Genomic DNA, 14,085 nt, shown 5'->3' on the forward strand with positions numbered 1-14,085 from the left:
ATGAATTATGCTCTGATAATTGCTTTTAGCAGCATTTCAATCTCTGGCGTTATATCTCTTCACTCTCTTTAACACAATCTACACTGTGCCTACACCTACTCTCACACTGATTGACATTATGTCATCCTGTAAAACACATATTTGTATCTCCCCCGCAGAGCATGTTTTCATTTTTATTCAAGTTTGATAGTCATATGGAATTATGGTAAATTAGTGCATACTAATAAATAGATGTTTGTAAAGTKGATTTTTTCCTGTTTTAAATATCTGACGTAGCATAGCCTGCAAATAATGACACATGGCCTGGAAATCGTATAAAAAATATGAGGAAAATACATTTATTTTTGCTTGTTCCTCAATATACAACATATTTGCGTGTGTAAATCACAACAAAATCAGTGATCGTTGACAGATTCTAGCAAAATAAAATAAAATATTCTGAGAATTTAAAAAGCCTTATGTCTACTTACCTAGTTAATAAACATTCATATTTATATTGCTGGTTTACAGTGTTTTCTCTGCAAACTTATGTTCTAAATAAAAAATAATGTTTACTAATGTCAAAATAGTTGTTCAAATTATAGTTGATACAACATTACAGAACGATTGCTAACGTTATTCAATAGACAGTATATCAAGTCTAAACGTACTTTGTCAGCTTATATTGGAGTCCATAGACAAATTGGTTTATATATTTCAGTGCACAACAGTTAACAGTTAAACTGTTTTACGAGAAAAAAAACATTGCATTCTCTAAGAATACTGCCAGAGAAAGAAATCTAAATGGATCCAATTCCAGCTCCTGCAAGCTGATCCAGACTGAATCCTTTACAATACCCATGCTGTGCTATCAAAACAAGTACTAAAAATAAAGCACAGTGACTACCAAGTCCTGGGAGCTAAACAAAGTTGTCATATTGAGTGTCAAAAAGGGCGCAAGAGAAGAAAGGCAATGCACTATGCTAAAAAGTCTGAAATACTAGTCAGTCCTTCGCCTCATATGAGCAAAGCAGAAAACAGAAGAAAAAAAAGTAATATTACTGTCACACAAAGAAGCGAAAGAAATGACGTTGTGCTCCTATAAGAAAATGATTTCTGATTTACCCCACATGTAGTATCTTTCACCATGTAGTAGGGTCATTCCACAAAATGAGTGCCTTTTGCATCCCTTTGATATTTTAAGTAGAAATTGTGCAACAATATTTCATTTTGAAATTCTGTTTATTAAATGAAGTGCCCTTTATTAATATAGACCACATGGAGAATCTGATTTTCAATATGAATAAAGACTTGCTAAAGTAAAACAATTCAGCATTTTGACATGTCCCTCTGTGCACCCTCTGTGACCTGACCTGACTCTGTGACCTGACTCTGTGACCTGACCTGACTCTGTGCACCCTCTGTGACCTGACCTGACTCTGTGACCTGACTCTGTGACCTGACCTGACTCTGTGCACCCTCTGTAACCTGACCTGACTCTGTGACCTGACTCTGTGACCTGAAGATTTTAACCCACTTAACCCCAACATTTCTCCAAGTTTTCACCATCATTGTAAAGTTATATATTTTTTTGCTGTTGTTACTTTGACAAAGTCATTTCTAAAGATTATTATTTATTCAATGTGATTAGTGATTCATTTTCATCTGTCCCTTATTTTTAAGGTCAACCTTGTTACGTAAAACTGAACCCTCCTTTAATATATATATAAAAACGTGTAAAAGCAGGTGAGCTGGTTCTACTCTTTTTGGCCATTCTCTGGTGTTTTGGGGTGGACAAGTGAGCGGGTGGACAACTGAGCGGGTGGACAACTGAGCGGGTTGAAAACTGAGCGTGTTATCAATAGACAGGCTAGAAATTTTTTAACAACTTCAATTTTGTTGTGAAGCTTGCATTCCCTGTTGTCACAAGGGGATTTATGACTGATATTAGATGAAATTGTCAACCCTGTTACCGTCAACCCTGTTACTTAATTTGCCACTTAATAGACACTTACCATAGTAATTTTTTATTTAACCTTTTGAGATGAGAAAATGTGTTTTTAATGAAGTTCAACATGTGCTCTTTATGACAGAATGATAATATTAGGTGAAATCAAACGTTGTTTTTTTTTACCAAGTTACACTTCTCTCAAAGGCACCGAATTGGTGGAACGACCCAGTAGCTATCACCACATATAGTAACTCTGTGTAGTGTCCACTTGGCTGGGTTTGGTCTCTGAGGAGGAGGACACCTCTTTGTCCTTCTCACTGTCTACCTCCCACAGGTTGATGAGGGGAGGGTAGAGCTCATTGAGTGGGATGGAGGATGTTTTCTGCATGTACTTTTTCAGGGAGTGATTGTAGTTTTTCCTCTTCCACCGCTTGGCAATGTACACAGCCATAGAGGCCAGGCTGATGATGCCGAATATGGTTCCCATGACAGCTGCGAAAGCAGTGTTAGTGCCTTGGTCGGATATCTCCACAGCAAAGGCTGCGTGCTTCGTTGTGACATTGACACAGGACTTCTGCGTCTGCTGGTGGATGTTGGAGACGGTGAGACACACCTCATACTCGGTGGCAGGCTGTAGGTGTGTGAGGTTATACTCATGGACATCCACCGGGACCCTGGCTGTGTAGGTGATGTGGGGGTTGTCTATCTTCATGGTGGCAGATGACCACTTGAGGTTGGAGGTCATGACATTGGAGTTGACCTTCCAGGAGACAAGGATAGAGTGGGACTCAGTCTGCTTCACATAGATCTTCATCAGCTGGGTGCTGTCTAAGAGAGTACCATTCACCCTAACAGCAGTCACCCGAGTGTCTGCCCCCTCAACATTTTGTGCCACACAGGTGTACCTGCCAGAGTCCTCTACCTGGATGTGAGAGATGCGCAGCGTTCCTTCGCTACTGAGGCTGTACTTCTCAGACATGGTGTCCATCATCACCTTGTTCCCCATGGGCGTGACCCAGTAGATCTCCGGTTCGGGCTGGGACATGGCTCGGCAGTCCAGATCCACAGTCATGCCGATGTCCAGGTTCAGGTGGTTGGGAAATGTGTCGTGGGAGATCATCGGCAGGCACTGCTCCGCTGAGTCCTGCTGGAGCACCTCCCTCACATGCTGCCCTCTGACCTCGGCTGGCATGGCACAGAGCATGGAGAGGGGCTCCATGAAGCGGATGCTGGTCTTGTTGGAGCTCATCCACTGGATGACGCAGTCGCATCGCATGGGGTTGCTGTGGATACTGATCTCACGCAGGTTGGGCAGGAAGTCCACAGTGGACTGGTAGAGGGCGTTAAGGGCGTTGTTGTTCAACATGAGACTCTCCAAGGCGGGGAGGTCACGGAAGGCCTGGCGGTTCACGTAGGAGAACTTGGGGTTGTTAGTGGCTTCCAGCTTGGTGAGCTCAGGGAGGTTATCGAGGGCAAAGCGGTCAATGCAGGCCAGCTCCCCCATGTTGTTAATGCCCAGCTCTTTCAGCCTCAGCATGTTCTTCAAGTCCCCCTCTTGAATTTTGTGCACAGGGTTTTTGTTCAAGTCCAAGAACTTGAGGTTAGGTAGTTTCTGAAGAGCGTTTTGAGGAACTCTGACTAGCTTATTGTCGTAGAAGGAGAGACTCTCTAGGTTATCTAGTCCCACAAAGGCATTTCCAGGAATGTCTGTTAAATCCATTCCAGCCAGAACCAAACTTCTCAGGTTTACAAGAGGCTTGAAGTTAAACTCCAGAATGCCAACTATAGGGTTTTCCCCGATCATGAGGATCTCCAGATTGGGCGTGGACTCAAACCAGCGGCTGTCGATGGCCTTGAGCCTGTTAGAGTTTAGATGGAGCCTGAGCAGGTTGTGCAGGCCAGAGAGGGCATTGGGGGAGATAATGTTGATCTGGTTATGGTTGATGTAGAGCTCTTGCAGGTTGCTGAGGTCCTGCAGGCAGTAGTCAGGCATCTCAATGATCTGGTTCTCCTCCAGGTGCAGGGTGGTGAGCTGGGACATGTTGCTGAGGCCCACGTCACGGATGCTGCTGAAGTTGTTCTGAGACAGGTCCAACTCTGTCAGGTTYTATAGCTGCTCCAGCTCCTCACTGGTCCTGGCGATGTAGTTGCTCTGCAGGAGGAGCACCTGCGTGTCACTGGACAGGTTGCCTGGGATGCGTGTGAGACGGAGATCGTTGCAGTCCACCGTCGTGGCTTCTCTGTAGGTGGACTGAGGGGTGAACCAGGGTCGGATCTCGCACACACACTGCTGGGGACAATCATTATCTCTCTGGATGGAGGATAGTCCAACGGACGACAGAATCAGGCCAGTGAACAACTGGCCTAGTAGACAGTAGATAAACCTCCCTCTAGCCATGCTGTCTGTCTGCGTTCACCTGTCTAAACCCACAGGGTTGAACACCAGAAGGGGTAAATGAACTTGGAGGGAGTTGTGTGATTGTCATTAACCAGAGGGGGTGTTGACTTGTAGTTGTATCCCTCTGAAATGATCCAGACAGAAAAATATGCACAGGGGGTTCCAATGAAACAGTTCCAGTGTTACAGTGAGTCTCCCACTGTTCAGAGTTTTTCTTTCATCAATACCTCAGGACTGCAAGGTGAGTCTGTAAAACAAAGACAAAAAAAAATGTTTAAAAAAGACTGAGTCACTATAGTTTAGTTTAACACAAGGACACAAAGGAGCACAAATAGCATAACAAAATMATATGTATGAGACAAAGGGAGTTGATGAAAATTATTGTCAGGGGTATATGTAAGGGTACACTATATCATACGTCCAGTCACATAATACTACCGAAAGTTACATGTCAGTCATGTTAAATAAAACATGATTGTAACACAGCTCCTGATGATGTTGAGAGCAAACCTTCTGTTTACATCTTCATCTGAGAGATTGTTAATATGAATTATGCAGCATCATCAGTTATGAGGAAAAATGTGAAATCAGCTCCTTTTAATGCATGCACAATAATACAAAAAACACCCATCAGGACTTGTATACTTGGACAAAGATCAAATTCCATTGAGTGCTTTCATCTATCCAATAGGCCCATCAGGAATAGATCATTAGCTTCTTCACACATCATTAAATACTCTGAGATACGTAAGTATAAAAAAATAAAAAGTTCCTAGATTATTAATGAAGGGTCCACTGTGTCCTAGTTTTGGTACAGAAATATGATGGATTTCTTTGAACATATTTAGGGTGRTTCTGAGAGAAGCCTTCAGTGTGCATTGCAAGTACAGCATTTTGTAGAGCATACCTCTTCAGCCTCAACAGTCACTTATTCAAATAAATTGTAATAATCCAGAATGATCTTTATCCAAGGACAGAGATTTTAGGAGAAGGACTTGTGAAGCCAGAATCTGGCCCAACGGTCTAGTCTGGAGAAGAGCAGCTCATAACAGGAGCACCAGGCATCTGCCATCCCATATAGCACTACAGTTCTGACTCTAACAAATGYGCCACAATACCTTTAAACCTAAAGTGAATATGTTATATCAATTAAAATCTACTTTTATTGTGCTAATGTTCTTCAGAATAAGGATTTCACTGACTATTGAGTTGGTTTCTAAGCTTTTGCTACCGTCACTTAAGAGTGTTAGGGATTTTCCAGAGGAGAGGCTGGCACATATGCACACTTGAGCAACTACAAAGCTCTGTAATTGAGTTCTGAAAGTGGCATGTGGAAATCAATAAGTACTGATTCCTCCCTGAAACTACTGAAGCATTAGGACCATTTGAAATGAGAAGTGGGTTTACATTAGTGCTTTACTCTGAGTACCAACCTTTCCTGTATATGTAGTAAACGTATATAATGCAGAGGTGGGAATCAGAAAGGTCTGCCACCATATCCAGGCTAGCTGTCTCTACCGTGGCGGAGTCCTGTATGGCATTATAATCTGAGCAACACTTAAGAAATCCCCTAACCTAATTAGGTGAATTTACTGAGGGCGTATCCCTTTCCATGGAAGAGACATACATTAGTACTGCAGTGCCATAGGCCTTACAACCAAACAACATCTGTGATCAACACTCACTTAAGAAGATATTGCTAAGAGGCTTTGAAAGAAGAGAGCTGTGTATTCATCTGAGTGCAAAACTGCCTGGCAACAGAGCAAGGGTGACATGAAACAAGTTCAAGCTCCTCCTGCACAGGGGATTGTTCTCCTGGGACAGAGGGAAATAAGGGGTGAAATACCTGTAATACAGACATGTTTCTTAAGCTAAGGCAGAGTGAGTGGTTAAGATTGACTTGACCCATCAGGATTAGCGGAGTCAGAAATCAGTCTGAGGAAATGTAACCCTCAGGAGAGATACAGATAACTGTGTTCTTTAACTACAAATGGCTGTAACCTCATGTTTATTCACTGTTTATAAACAGCCATTACTGATAGGCTTAAATAGGCTTAGATGTAGTCCACAGTGCATCAAAAATACAGCAAAGGATGCCTTACTTCCAAAAGGAAATTGCAGTAAAATAAATCAAGTTGCTAAATCCTGAGGTTTTAGGGCAAGGATCATCAACTAGGTTCAGATATAATATTTGACTAAAACATAATAATTTAAAACCTTGCTTACATTTGTATACAGTCCCATGTGTCTATCTATTATGTGTGGAACAGATTTCCAAACATGTAAATAACTTGGAGCTGATTTCCTGGTGTTTTTGCAGTATTTCATATCAACAATGAAAATAAAAATAAACAACTTCATAAATGCTGGACAACTTCAGCATATAAAATATAAATAAAACCACGAGTGGGCCGCCAGTTGGGGAACCCTGTTTTAGAGGATTAAAAATATGTTCACTGGACCCTAAAATGTTTAACAAACTTTGGATAAAGGATTCCCAGTGATACCATTGTTTTAAATTTGACATCTATGTTTACTTTTACAGAAGTTAATTATGCATTCTCTCACATGCCTCCATTTAATCTGAGATTCTGTCCATGACTCCAAACCACATTAGAGATGGGACCATTTCAGTGTGAGATTACATTTACGAGGGCTTTAGTTTAAATATTATCATTAAGCTTCAAATGAAGGTCTAAGCCAAAGATTAAACCCATAGATTAATGGGGACTTTTGAGACAGCATAACTTAAATCCAATTGTCACGTTCTGACCTTAGTTCTTTTGTTATTTCGTTGTTTTTGTATGGTCAGGGCGTGAGTTGGTCTATCTATGTTCGTTTTTCTATGTTGGTTTTTGCGTTTGGCCTGGTATGATTCTCAATCAGAGGCAGGTGTCGTTAGTTGTCTCTGATTGAGAATCATACTTAGGTAGCCTTTTTCCACCTGTGTTTCGTGGGTGTTTATTTTCTGTCTTTGTGTATGTTCACCAGACAGGACTGTTTCATTTCGTGTATTCTCGTTTATCGTTAGTTTTGTTGTTTTGTTAGTATTTCGGTTTTCATTAAAAGGAATATGAATACTCACCACGCTGCAGTTTGGTCCTCCTCTCTTTCTCCTAACGACGAGCGTTACACCAATATAGACTCAACCACCAATTTTTTYGTTTATTTTATGCTCTCATAGGTTCCCTTGACAACAGTCCAAACCAGTGTAAACAAAACCAATGTTGGTGTTTCCATTTTGAAATGTCGGACAGAGATAACAGTGACATTTATCACAAGTATCAAAATAGTTATATTTGAAACATTTCAGTTTTACAAGGGGGGGTGACATTTAACAAATGTATATGAAAGTCTAAGTGGGGTGGGAGTATCATTAGTGTCTGGAACCATGACAATACAGTTGAAGAGAGCTTGTGAACTTTGCAGATGCTGTATTAATAAACAAACTTACAAAACAACAAAACGAACGTGACGCTATATAACGAAAGTGCAGACACAAGCAACCAACGTATAGACATAGACAATAACCCACAACCCACAATACCAAACAGGCTACCTAAATATGGTTCCCAATCAGAGACAACGCAAAACACCTGTCTCTGATTGAGAACCATATCAGGCCAAACACAGAAATAGACAAACCAGACAAACAACATAGAATGCCCACACAGATCACACCCTGACCAACCAAAACATAAAACATACAAAGCAAACTCTGGTCAGGGTGTGACAGAAACAAAGGTCTTTAGCTTGAATCAGGACAGCCTTTGTATCTTCCAATTGGGTACTTAACCTACTTAACCTTACAGTAGTCACAGTAAACTATGTGATCCTATGGATAAGTGATTTGAAGATCACAGGTGTCTGTAGTACTATTGAGATGGAGTATGTGTATGAATTCATATGGGTTCAATGCTACTTTAGCACAGGACATATAACTGCAAAACTCCCTGGTGCACATGATTCTTGGGGATCTATGGTTCCTGGTATGTACAGTAGTCATAGCTTGCCTGCTGTGACAACAAAAATGGCATGTAAAAACCATGAAATTTATTAATTCTGAGTGAGACATCTTCCATTTTCTATCCAGAAAATTGTCTGTACTTTGTCAAGAACACAAAGTCCACTTCCACCACTTATGGGTCCCATGGAGGGACACATTTCTTTTGCAAAACAGTCTCGAACAAAATGTGTTTTCAACACCAATAAAAAAGTTATTGCGGTCAATGTTACAGAATGATTTTCTATTTCATTTAATAGTTTCCATGTTGGCTTTCATTCGATGTAATCCATTTGAATAGATGGTAATGACAATAATTGTGCTCTCTTTGGTTGCCGTAAGGACTGTACTCAGTTTACTATAGGTCTAATAGAAGGGAGGTTGAAGTCACTGCAGATTTACCTTAATCATGCAGTATTGTGTGAGTCTATTCACATTCAGCTAAACTAAASAAAGGTATGTAAAGAAAAAAAAAGATCCATTCATACACAGTATTTCAACCAAACCCTAAGAGGACAAGAGCACAATAAATATCTGGTACACAGACACTCAGACTACATATACTATACTAACAACACAGAGTTTTTTGGAATAAATTGTTAGCTATACTCTTGTTATATAGTCATACATTACAATAAAACCTGCATAATCCAACAGAAGAGAATGTCCTGCAACATCTAATAGTTCACTTCACTACAGTACCTCTAGATGTCAGATCAAATAGAATTATGCAAAGAATTTACAATTACATTTAAGTCATTTAGCAGACGCTCTTATCCAGAGCGACTTACAAATTGGTGCATTCACCTTATGATATCCAGTGGAACAACCACTTTACAATAGTGCATCTAACTCTTTTAAGGGGGAGGGGGGGGTTAGGAGGATTATTTTATCCTATCCTAGGTATTCCTTAAAGAGGTGGGGTTTCAGGTGTCTCCGGAAGGTGGTGATTGACTCCGCTGACCTGGCGTCGTGAGGGAGTTTGTTCCACCATTGGGGTGCCAGAGCAGCGAACAGTTTTGACTGGGCTGAGCGGGAACTGTACTTCCTCAGAGGTAGGGAGGCGAGCAGGCCAGAGGTGAAGAATACATGAATACAAACTGACAATTGATAAAGATTTGAGTTACAGGATTATTTTTGAATGCTGATGGTTAATGATTTGCTTTGTACCCTGGCTGTCAGACACCAGGTCTTTGATATGTGCTGAGGAGTGAAATCCTTTTTTTCCCCAGGAGAAGGGTGTTTACTTTTCCAATCCTGTGTACACAGGGCGTAATCCTTCCAGAGATGTGAGCAATAGAAGACATACAATCCGATCACATAATTCTGACATAATAAACATAAACAAGATAAGGCTTCCCTTAGGGAAAACCAAATCAATCTAATAAGTCAATTCTCCACCATCACAAATCGCTCTTCTAAATGGACACTCACACTCAAAGAAAAACTTCCTATGGTGACTTTATGATTAAGTGACAATGAGCAATATAAAATTAGAAAGTAGATTTTCCACACACTCTTTTGGTTCGTTTGAGTAGTGCAAACATAAAGTCCAAGATAAAAAAAGGCTGAATCTGTCATGCTGATTTCTAAAAGCCCATGAACATTTACACCTCTTTAAGAGGCGAACAGTCTGGTGGGCTGGGATTGGCAAAGATAATTGGTAACTACCACAGAGAAGATAAAAAAACCCAGAAAGGATTAAAATAACTATATTCCCCTAAAAGTGTGGTAGAGGTGTAATAGGTTACTACATACAGGAGGGTTAAGGGGGAAAACGTGTGTTGTTTCAGAATACAGTATACAGTAATACAAGCACAGACAGCTGGCTATGTCCTGCATAAAAGGGTTCAGCTGCTTCATGTCCATAGCATTAACACGAAAAACTGCATATTGATTGTAGTCTAGATTAGAATATGATAAATTCACCTACATCAAACCAAGGACTGATAACTCCTCATTTTAGATCTCTGCAGAGGTAAAAAAAACTATCTGTGAGACAGGAGTGTTGAGTCTTTCCAGTAATAAGAACACTGTAAAGGGAAGTGTTACCTGAAATGTATGCTTGTATTTGTAGCCTGTGCCCTCCGTACTGAGAAAATACAACAGCAATGTCCAACTACTAAGCCTGAGGGGTTTGGGCCCATAAACCCACTGTAAAAGTTACACTCTGCACAGAATGATTCCTTCAGCAGATTATGAGAACAGAATTAGTTTAACAGCTGCCTAGCATGCACCATGCCTTACCTCTGAGATCCTAATGTGTTGACCCTTTTTACAAGAATAATGGGAGAAGCATGAGCTGCAACACCCTCCACTCCCCGCTCCCCTCCCCTTCCATCCCCAGCCCCCCTCTCCCCAGCCCCAAGGGAACTCTCTTCTCCATGGTGGAGGACATTGTAGTATTCTCAATGTCTCCTAATAACCCTGCCTGGTGGACAGACACACGCACCCTATTATCAGGCCTTTGTCACAGACTGTTCTCACCGCTATGAGTTGAAGGAGTGTGTGTGTGTGTGTGTGTGTGTGTGTGTGTGTGTGTGTGTGTGTGTGTGTGTGTGTGTGTGTGTGTGTGTGTGTGTGTGTGTGTGTGTGTGTGTGTGTGTGCGTGTGTATGCGTGTGTGCTTGTTGGAGGGGGAGTTATGCCCACAGGGTTTACCGAAAAGAAAAAAAAGCCAAAACCTTCTTCAGGCACCTTGCCACTCCTCTTCCCCTCCTGATACTTTGTTCTTTGAGTTTTGATAAATGGATGTCCCTGCTGTTCACTGTCTGTTTCTCAAGATCCATCTGACATGAGATTGTAACCCAACATATCACATAGGGCTCCAAACAAGGTCCAGTGTTGTCTTTAGCATCACATCTCTTTATTTGACCTGCTGTAAGAAAAGGTCATACTCAACACTTTATTTTTCAGTGTCTGTCAAACTGCCAACACTGACTGAGGCTCAGTGGGCAAAGTGATGATTTGGTACTTCTAGCACAGGCAACTTGATAACATAGCAACCAATTAATGACAGGGTATAAAACAATGGAACTCTGTATCTAAGTGATACTAACGAATTACAACTTTAACAGACTGACTGATAACACAACTGAACTCCTTAACCTTCCTGCTGTGTTCCGATCGAATTGGACCGATTTAGTTTTCTCTCTGAAAAATGTAGTTCATTTAATCTGATTGTCATAAAGTTCCATGACTTTGTCCACACAGAGCATCTGAACACACAAAATACATTCAGATGATTTTCATTCAATTTTGGGTGTTTTATTTAACTTTTGTACACCTGTGGTGTTCCTGGTCAAAAATGACCGGTCAATAGAAATGATTGGGTGAGACTACAATTAGTGTATAAAATTGAGTTCAAGCACATGCCCATTCACACTTCCTCTCCCAGACCCCCACATGCATGTGTGTTTGAGCACACACACACCTCATTCCCCTTCTTGGCTTCCATGGCAACCCCCACGGGAACATTTCCCCAATAGAATATTTTCCCCACGGGAACCACACCTGTTGGGATTCTCACAAACAATGGCAACATTGTTTCAATAATATATAGAACTTTTCTTGCAGCTCTGGTTTATAAAGCTTTTTTGAGGCCTTGCTCACAGTTCATTCTGTGGCAGCACAGTGACCAAACGATATACTGTATGTGAGACTCTTGATACATACTGTAATATATTTGATCATGACACTGGTTAGGAGGAGAGAGTCTTTGTAAACTTTGACACAAAGTAGTCTGTTATAAATAGCACAATATGTTTCATCTGAGTATTTGTTATAGTAAAAATAATCCATGTATTATGCTTTTTATAACTAAAAAACAAGTTCTATGAGCTCAGGTCAATGAGGCCTACAGGCCATAAATAGCAAATAGAAGTTCAAAACTTGTAATGTTCACAAGAACTTAAGTTGGTAAAAAGATCTAACATAACATTAGGTGATAATATATGMATTATTATGGATTTATAATCAGCTATAATGGAGCGGTCATTTTGGACCAGGAACACAGAATTAATTAAACATGAAACGAACACAACAAGAGGGTTTAAACAGTGCCAAAGATACTGTTTCACTACCATAGCCTAGCCTTAGTGTTGTTAACACTGTTGAACATACAAAGGGTGAATAAGAAGCTTGTGAGACAACAGTTTGACTTAACCTCAGCTATTACACAGGCGCAACAGCTGCAAAACAGCAGCGGCGTTTCTTAAAATGACAATAGGCTACCTCACTCCCTGCCCCTCTTTACTTGAAGACCTGTCTCTTGTTCGATTTATTCTGCCGATAATGTATATGCAGATCACATTTTTGCAACGTTGCAGCGGTGAGCGGTGCCGCAGGAGGATCAAAGTTTGTTTCCGAGCATGTTATTTGACGCATTGAGATTGAAAATGTAATATTTCTGATCGGGATATAGCCAAATCACAATAATACAAATGCAGATATAGAAGATGATGCAGATGCAGAGTAGTCGTAGGGCTACTCCTGATTAATTATATAGATAGCCTATAACATAACATTATTATAGAAACCGATTGCCTATTAGTTATTCCTTCGTATAATATTGCCCGTGAGTCCCTCCAACCCATGCACAGAAAGTCCTGTGCCCTTGCAGAGATGCAGTAACGGTAGGTTATTGGCAAACAAATACCATTTTGTTAGGGAAAATTTTTAATTTCCAGAAAAATTGATAGCATACTAGCTATGACCCCCTGGCCACAACCTTATTGTGGAGGTAAGTGTCCGGCAACAGAGTTCCTGATTCCATAACATTCACATCCAACTGTTCTCATACTACTGCACAATACCTCGAAAGAGGATATAGCAGGTACAGAAGAAACATCTTCAGTTTAATATATTCTGACTTTGTTCATGCATTAGTCTAATCCTGACTTTGTTCATGTAAAATAAATCATGTGAAGTATAGGGCTCACCTCATTGAAATGCAAGCCCCTCTCTTCTCAGTTGCATCCCGTATATTTGGACATCAGTAGTTTAAGGTTTGTGCAAATAGCCTTCACCTCTATGCGTCAATAACCTACATACCCAACAAATAAATCAAATAAATACATAGATAGCCTAATCGGATTCCTTCAATATTATCGTGTAAAACATTTCTTAATCTATTCCATTCCATCAGCAACGGGTAGCCTATTTATAGCGGTTTGTCGTTTATATATTCATTCAGGCACGGTTCCCATGTAGGCTAACCTTGAGGAGAGCATGGTGTAGATTGCAGAGACATCCAAACGCTTCGAAACGCCACCTGCAACCTCACTGACTAGTTGTCTGCGGATATTCTACTCTTCGACCGTAACCTAGTCCTCCTCCAAGGAAAATACGAGAACAGCACCTGGCGCTGTCCAAACGAGTCAGCTGCTTCCGATTGGCTGCTGGATGGTGCTGGTCATTCTCGCTCAAGCAGAGCACCATCTGTTCGAGGATTGTTATGTCGCGAACAAAGGCAGGCGCTAGGTCTGCACAGTGGGAGAACGCCAAGGAGGGAGGGTTCTTTTTCTTCATTTTTCTTGTGAGAAAGTCTTCTGCCTGCACCCCCCCCCCCCCCCCCCCCCCCCACACCCACCCCTTCCATCCTTGACGTCTGAAATGGTGCTTCTGTTGGGAGACAATGTACCTCTTTGTTTTGCTGTTGTTAAGTTCCTCTAATTAGAGCTGTTTAAAATGCAACCCATTAATTTGTTGCTTTTCTTGCCTGCATGAATAATTGCTCCTTTACCTCTATCGTCCA

At 41.0% G+C, this 14,085-nt stretch overlaps 1 pseudogene; it reads right to left on the bottom strand.

The window, feature by feature from the left end:
• Positions 1-310: 310 nt before the first annotated feature.
• On the bottom strand, positions 311-13,734 carry LOC111969337 (leucine-rich repeat neuronal protein 1-like; annotated as a pseudogene).
• Positions 13,735-14,085: the final 351 nt, after the last annotated feature.

The sequence above is a fragment of the Salvelinus sp. IW2-2015 genome, linkage group LG1 (assembly GCF_002910315.2).
Source record: "Salvelinus sp. IW2-2015 linkage group LG1, ASM291031v2, whole genome shotgun sequence".
Taxonomy (NCBI): domain Eukaryota; kingdom Metazoa; phylum Chordata; class Actinopteri; order Salmoniformes; family Salmonidae; genus Salvelinus; species Salvelinus sp. IW2-2015.